This window comes from Podarcis filfolensis, assembly GCF_964270895.1.
Source record: "Podarcis filfolensis genome assembly, chromosome: 18".
Lineage (NCBI taxonomy): Eukaryota > Metazoa > Chordata > Lepidosauria > Squamata > Lacertidae > Podarcis > Podarcis filfolensis.
In genome coordinates this window covers 7,381,026-7,388,577 of record NC_139622.1, presented here as the reverse complement: position 1 = coordinate 7,388,577, position 7,552 = coordinate 7,381,026, and the positions used below count along the sequence as shown (strand labels likewise).

The window sequence follows — 7,552 nt, the reverse complement described above, 5'->3', positions numbered from 1 at the left end:
GACTACCACTAACAAAATGTTGCAACAGCAATTTTAAAAGGTACAAAATGTCAAAGCGGCAATGGGATAAGCTAAAGGCTCGACTTAAAACTCGTGCAAAGCTCTGTGGAGAAAGGAAAGAGTTGAATATAAATGAAAATTATGTCCTTAAAAAAATTGCTTGCATGCAAATTGGTGTCACTACCTGAAGAGGGTAGCACATGCCTTTTCTGTTCCTATGCTTAGTTTGGGGAAAAAGATGGATGGAATTTTTGCAGCCTTCTGGTTCATCGTCTAACTAACCAGATCCTTACATAAGTCTGTGGGATGTCTCCCACGTCCAAAGTACCAGCTGCAATCTGTGCAAACGGCCTCGCTCCCCGCCAATCCTGCCTCAAGGAAATTCAGATTTCTGCATTTGGAATAAAATTGCACTCTTAAAAACAAACAAAATAATAATAATCAATTTTGTTCGAGGGGTTCCTGAAGAACTCAGCTATACATCTGCAAATAACCCTCCAACATTTCCCTGATGAAAAAAGGGACGTCGTCTTCCATGCCCTCCAACATTTCTCCCATGAAAATAGGGACGTCCTATTCCATCCCCTCCAACATTTCCCTGATGAAAATAGGGAGGTCCTATGCATTAACAACAACAACAATAAAAAAGAACAAAAATCCTGGACAGCATCTTAAAAAGCAGAGACATCACCTAGCCGACAAAGGCCCGTATAGTCAACGCTATGGTTTTCCCAGTAGTGATGTATGGAAGTGAGAGCTGGACTATAAAGAAGGCTGATTTCTTAAGGAATGGATGCTTTTGAATTCTGGTGCTGGAGGAGACTCTTGAGAGTCCCATGGACTGCAAGAAGATCAAACCTCTCCATTCTGAAGGAAATCAGCCCTGAGTGCTCACTGGAAGGACAGATCCTCAAGCTGAGGCTCCAAGACTTTGGCCACCTCAGGAGAAGAGAAGACTTCCTGGAAAAGACCCTGATGTTGGGAAAGATGGAGGGCACAAGGAGAAGGGGACGACGGAGGATGAGATGGTGGGACAGTGTTCTTGAAGCTACTAACATGAGTTTGACCAAGCTGCAGGGGGCAGTGGAAGACAGGAGTGCCTGGCATGCTCTGGTCCATGGGGTCACGAAGAGTCGGACACAACTAAACAACCAAACAACAACAACAACACCACACCCATGGATCGAGGGATGTGTGGGATATCGAAGCACCTGACTTGTGCAACAACTGGAATGTAGGGTTTTGCACAAAGGCAAGAACCACATCCATTGCTCCTCGCACTTTTGACTCTCTTCCTCCCCACCTTTCCCCCCTGGTCCCACCCACCACTGGGCAAACAGCCCCCCGGGAATGTTGTTCTGTTATGTACTGAGTTGAATAGGATCCAAACGGCAGCAGTCTGATTGGTCCTAGAACAATGCAGCAGTATGATTGGTTGGCAGGAACCACCCAATCATGCTCCAGATAGAAGTGAATCCACAACCTGATTGGCTTACAGTAGAATTCCGGAATTAGCCAATCATGTGCAGCCCATTGTGTAAATAATGTATATAAAGCAGATACCTTGAGGGGACTTTCATTCATTCCTCCTCACCACTATGAGCTGAATAAAGAGCATGAAATCACTTTGCGACTCTGAGTATATTTCCATTGTTGTTCCATTGGAAATATCCTCTGGACTGAAAACTTTCCTCACTCCTGAAGGATGGGAACGTTTAGAAAACCAGCTCGGACAGCAAACGTCTCCTGTGCTAAAAGGTTTTTGCGTTTTGTGCCGTTGAGAGCTCTCCATACGGGCAAGGAAGGGGGATTATTATCTGGATGTGGCTTCAAGTATGGGATATATGTTAAGAATATCAGTTACTCCCTTTGCTTGTGTATGTTCAGGGGCCCAGAGCTTTTGAAGCAAATTGGGGCTTGGACCCCCAACCTTTAGCACATTGCTGGAGGGATATAATTTCAAGGAGCAGGAAAGCCTTGTTAGCGATGGCCTCTTAATCCGCTTTCGGCTTTGCCCTTGAACAAGAGCCCTGTGTAGTTTACGCAACCATTAGGCTCGGTTTGCCCAATTTGTTTTAACAAATGGCTCTCTTTTGCCTTTGCCTGTCAGAAAATCACGCGCGCAAACCGCCTTAAGGCCAAGGCTATCGAAGCAATAATTGTGTTTAACTTAGGGAACAAAACAAAAAAGTGCAGTGAACAAGCCGTTTCAGCTGCCACCTTAGCTCAAGAACAGGACGCTAGACTAGATGGGCCTTTCGCCTGATCCTGCAAGTCTTCCCTATATCCTTATAGATACTGTGGTTGCCAATTGGAGCGCTCGCAGGCCAGTGTTTCCCGGTTGTCAGTGTTTACACTACATTTTTTTAGATTTGCCTTGAGAGAGTCTTTGAACCTCTTTTGTTGGCCACCAGCATTGCGCTTCCCATTTTAAAGTTCGGAATAGAGTAGTTGCTTTGGAAGAAGATAGTCAGGCATCCGCACAACATGGCCAGTCCAACAAAGTTGATGTTGAAGAATCATTGCTTCAACATCTTTGCTTCTTCCAGTACACTGGCATGAGTTCACCTGTCTTCCCAGGTGATGTGTAGAATTTTTCGGAGACGCCGTTGATGGAATCTTTCGAGGAGTTGGAGGTGGCGTTTATAAGAAATGCGCTGAGAGGAAGGCACACTTGGCAAACCCTCACCATGATCAACTCCCACCCGGAAACCTATGTCCCAACTGTGGAAGGACGTGTGGATCCAGAATTGGCCTCCACAGTCACTTACAGACTCACTGTTAAGACCGTGTTTATGGAAGACAATCTTACTCAGCTATGAGTGATCACCAAAGAAGAAGAAGAGTTAGAAGAGGAAGAAGAAGGTTGTCATTTTCCTGTGATAAGCAGGGTCTAGGCTAGACAACATATAAGTCCCCTTCCAGCTCAATGAACCCAATATGATTCTATGAATCTTTGGGGGTCATCAGAAAATTACTAGGCATTTCTCGGTGAAATGCCTCATCGTCCAACCCAGTGTGATGGCCTGGGACTCGGATTCGGACTTGGAACCAGAGGAGTCTCAGTCTGCACTGGATTCTTTGCCTCAGGCATCATCTGAACCAAGCCTGGGGCCTGATCCTGAAGAGTCCCAGTCTGCACAGGTTCCCCTGCAACAAGCACCAGCTGGGCCGAGTCAGGGGCCTGAGCCTGCCCTGGCTCCAGATGCGGGGATGACCTCGCTGCCTCCAGCTGGGCCATCACTTACAGCTGCTCCACTACCGGTTGGGTCAGGGGAGGCTGAGGCGGCCCCTGGGTCTAGTGACCTACGACGTCTCCCAAGCTGCAGAGACTCAGGTCTGAGAGAGGAGAGACCTGAGTACTTGCAAGAGGAGTGCTTGCCTTTGGGCAAGACAGGGAGGTGAGTCGCCGGCGGATCAGGACCGGCCATTACCCCCACAAAGATAAAAGGCTGTTGGACCCCGCCCCAGGTTGCGGGAGCAACATTGCTGTATCCCAGACCCTGCCTGAGATCCTGTACCTGTCCTTGCCTGGTTTCCTGCCTCATGACCTGCCTTGACCCTGTTGGACTGACTCCTAGCTGAACCTACAGATTCTGGATTGGACCTGGACTGTAGTTCTTGGGTTACCCCCGGGCCCAGCACACCCATCTTCTACCAAGCATTTGCACACCCCGGCTCCCTGCTTCCTCCTCCTGCATCCAAGCCCGAAAATGCCGTGGGGCTTGGATGGAGCCGAAAGGGCAGGGGGATCAGATGCCGGGGTGCGTGCAAAACCCAGGGTTTGCAGAAGTCCAAAAATTATTTTGAAAGGGAAGCCTAAAAGAGCCTCTGCCCACAGACAGCAACCCAATGAGAAATCTTCATGTTCAGTAGTCCAATACATTGGTACCTTGGTTCTCAAACGTAATCCGTCCTGAAGTCCGTTCCAAAACCAAAGCGTTCCAAAAACAAGGCGCACTTTCCCATAGAAAGCAATGCAAAACGGATCAATCCGTTCCAGACTTTTAAAAACAACCCCCAGGAACAGCAACTGAACATGAATTTTACTATCTAAACGGGACCATTGATCCATTAAATGAAAGCAATGAACAATGTACTGTGGTACCTTGGGTTACAGATGCTTCAGGTTACATACGCTTCAGGTTACAGACTTCGCTAACCCAGAAATAGTACCTCAGGTTAAGAACTTTGCTTCAGAATGAGAACAGAAATCGCGGTGCGGCGGCAGCAGGAGGCCCCATTAGCTAAAGTGGTGCCTCAGGTTAAGAACAGTTTCAGGTTAAGAACAGACCTCCAGAACAAATTAAGTACGTAACCAGAGATATCACTGTACTGCAGTCACACAATCAACCAACCAGTAGCTGAACTGGGTTCCACGCAGTCACAAAAAGGAAACGAAAAAGAGCTGCAGAAACAAAAACGCAAAATAAATAGCGAAAACAGACAGACCTCAGCGTAACACTCAAAATGCAGCACGTTCGGCTTCCGAGAAAAGTTCGCAAACCGGAACACTTACTTCCGGGTTTGCAGTGTTTGTGTTATGTATTAAGAAGAGTGGCAGTTCTCACTCAGGGCCACCAGTATGTAAATGAAGGATTGACAACTGCCGCTCCTGATTGGTTAGATAGTTGTGAGTTGTTACTGTTTCATGTTACTTAATATTATATAAAGCAGCCAACTAGGTTGCAATCAGTCTGATTCCAGGAGCAGTTCTAACTGCTGCAATAAAGAGCTGTGAATCCAACAGATCTGTGTCCTTCGTCCATCTTTTCCACTATTCAACAGTTTGGGTTCCATGTTGTTTGAGTGCCAAGGCATTTGAGAACCAAGGTAGTAGGAGAGGAGGGGGGAATGTTATGTTGTGGGTGAACGTATCAGACGACACAGCGATTCTTCAAACAGCTCTTGTTTATTCACAGGCCAGAACAGAACTGAACTGAAGGGTTCAGCCAGCCTGCTTATATAGAGCTCCACTACAACGTAACTGTAACAATTTTCTAAAACTGTCCAATCACTGAACGTCACTTTCGATCCCTTATTTGCATAACTATCTACAGTATCCTCCTGCTGGCCCAGGGTGAGAACTTCAGTACATAACAGGGAATGGGAAAGCAGGGGACAGACGGAATGGAGTACTCTGGAGGGAGGACATGGCCGGCTGACACTCTGAACAGAAAGATGCCTTTTGGACCTCCCTTCTTGCCTCTGAAGAGAGAGGCTCCTGTCCACATTGCTTGTGCAACAGTCCATCAACTCTGCCTTCCCAGGGGTTTTTGCTGCACAACATCCCAGCTGGTCCTCTGGGAGCTGTTACTCCCTTGTCGTGTCAACTCTTTGCCAGATCCATCCTTCTTCCCTAGCCAGGCCTGGCTTTGCAATTCCTGCTTTCCTAGAATGCACTTAAGGGCTTTCCCCTGTTGGGAACAGCCTACATAATCCCCTGTTCCGTGGTCCTTTCCACCTCTGCCGCTGAAATGGCCTTCGCTTCTTTTCCCACACTTAGGACTCATCCATCCTCAAAATGTTTACAGTCTTAAAAGCCTGCTTCTGCTCCCTTGCTTACTCTATCCTCGGCCTCCCCGCCTGACCCATCATGGCCTCCATTGATCCATAGCTGCCAACGTTTCCCTTTTTTTAAGGGAATTTCCCTTATTCCGAATAGGATTCCTCGCAAGAAAAGGGAAAAGTTGACAGCTATGCATTGATCATTGAATTCTGGTGCTGGAGGAGACTCTTGAGAGTCCCATGGACTGCAAGAAGATCAAACCTCTCCATTCTGAAGGAAACCAGCCCTGAGTGCTCACTGGAAGGACAGATCCTGGAAGGACAGCATCTTAAAAAGCAGAGACATCATCTTGCCAACAAAGGTCCGTATAGTAAAAGCTATGGTTTTCCCAGTAGTGATGTATGGAAGTGAGAGCTGGACCATAAAGAAGGCTGATAGCCGAAGAATTGATGCTTTTGAATTCTGGTGCTGGAGGAGACTCTTGAGAGTCCCATGGACTGCAAGAAGATCAAACCTCTCCATTCTGAAGGAAATCAGCCCTGAGTGCTCACTGGAAGGACAGATCCTGAAGCTGAGGCTCCAAGACTTTGGCCACCTCATGAGAAGAGAAGACTCCCTGGGAAAGACCCTGATGTTGGGAAAGATGGAGGGCACAAGAAGAAGGGGACGACAGAGGATGAGATGGCTGGACAGTGTTCTCGAAGCTACAAACATGAGTCTGACCAAACTGCGGGAGGCAGTGGAAGACAGGAGTGCCTGGCGTGCTCTGGTCCATGGAGTCATGATGAGTCGGACACGACTAAACAACAACAACATGCATTGATCTCCCCTCTCTTCTGGCTCATCAGGTACAAACCACGCCCTTCCTCACCAAGTTCCCAGCTGGTTTGGTCAGTGCTCCCCGCACTTTTCGTTCCAGGACTTTGAAGCCACTGGTTCGAATCCTACCCTCTGGCGGCAATTTTTCAGTGCGGACTCAGCAGCAGGGACCGGAAGCTGCAAGCGAAATAAAGGAGCCGAAATATGGAGCCAGCTGTGTTCATCCTCCGAGTCTGGAGCTGATATTAATTAGCTGTTTTAATTTTAATGTTTTTACGCTGCTGCCTTCTGTGTTTGATTTTTGGGATATTATCGGAATTTATTGCTTTGGATTTTAGACTGGGTGTTTCATATGTTCGGGTTTTATCTGATGCAGGCCACCTCCGGCTGACATTTTTTGTGCTTAGAAGATCAGTAACTTGCCTTCTAGGACAATGTCCAATTTAGAAAGGAAAGCGGGGTGCGGATTATTATTAAAGCTCTTATCTCGGTTGAATCAGGATTCAGGCAGGGCTGAGATGCAGAGGCAAAAAACTAATTCTGTTTAACAAATTTCACTCGGTAAGTTCAAAAACCTCTGGAAAAACCCAGAAGCAGTTCCCACAAAGCCTTGACACAGTCGTTCATGTGTTGCTTGCTTTATGGATAGACTACTGCAATGCCCTTCATGTGGGGCTCCCCTCGCCGTTGATCCAGAACTGGCAGAATGCTGCAGCACAATTGCTGACAGAAGCGAGGCCTTGTTAGAATGCAATGCCTGCACTCAGAGATCTGCACTGCTTGCCGATTTGCTGCTGGACCAGATTCGTGGTTTTGCTAGCAGTATATAAAGCCCTTAACAACTTGGGACCAGTTCACTTACGAGATCATAGAATCATAGAATTGTAGAGGGACCCCAAGGGCCATCTAGTCCAACCCCTGCACTGCAGGGATCTCAGCTAAAGCATCCAGCCCAGCTGTGGCTGTTTAAAGTAGGACAAGACTGCTTTAAATATTAGGGATACTACTGGAATACACCCCTAGAGGGCAGCATTTCTCAATCAGGTTCAAAACAGGTGAGATCACTCCATCCCCTAAATTCACCTTTTAACAACAACAACAATGGTTTTATTATTTATACCCCGCCTTTTGTGTCTTTGTCTTTATCCCCTGGGGGAGGAGGAGTCAGGGATAGTGGCAGTGGGGAATTGGTTAAATCTGCATTTAAACGACGCGGGTGGCGCT

The 7,552-nt window shown here is 47.3% G+C and overlaps 1 long non-coding RNA gene across 1 annotated transcript in view; it reads left to right on the top strand.

The window, feature by feature from the left end:
- LOC310753656 overlaps window positions 1-7,552 on the top strand; it is a 198,551-nt gene that overhangs the window by 45,759 nt on the left and 145,240 nt on the right. The gene's annotated exons all lie outside the window — the stretch shown is intronic.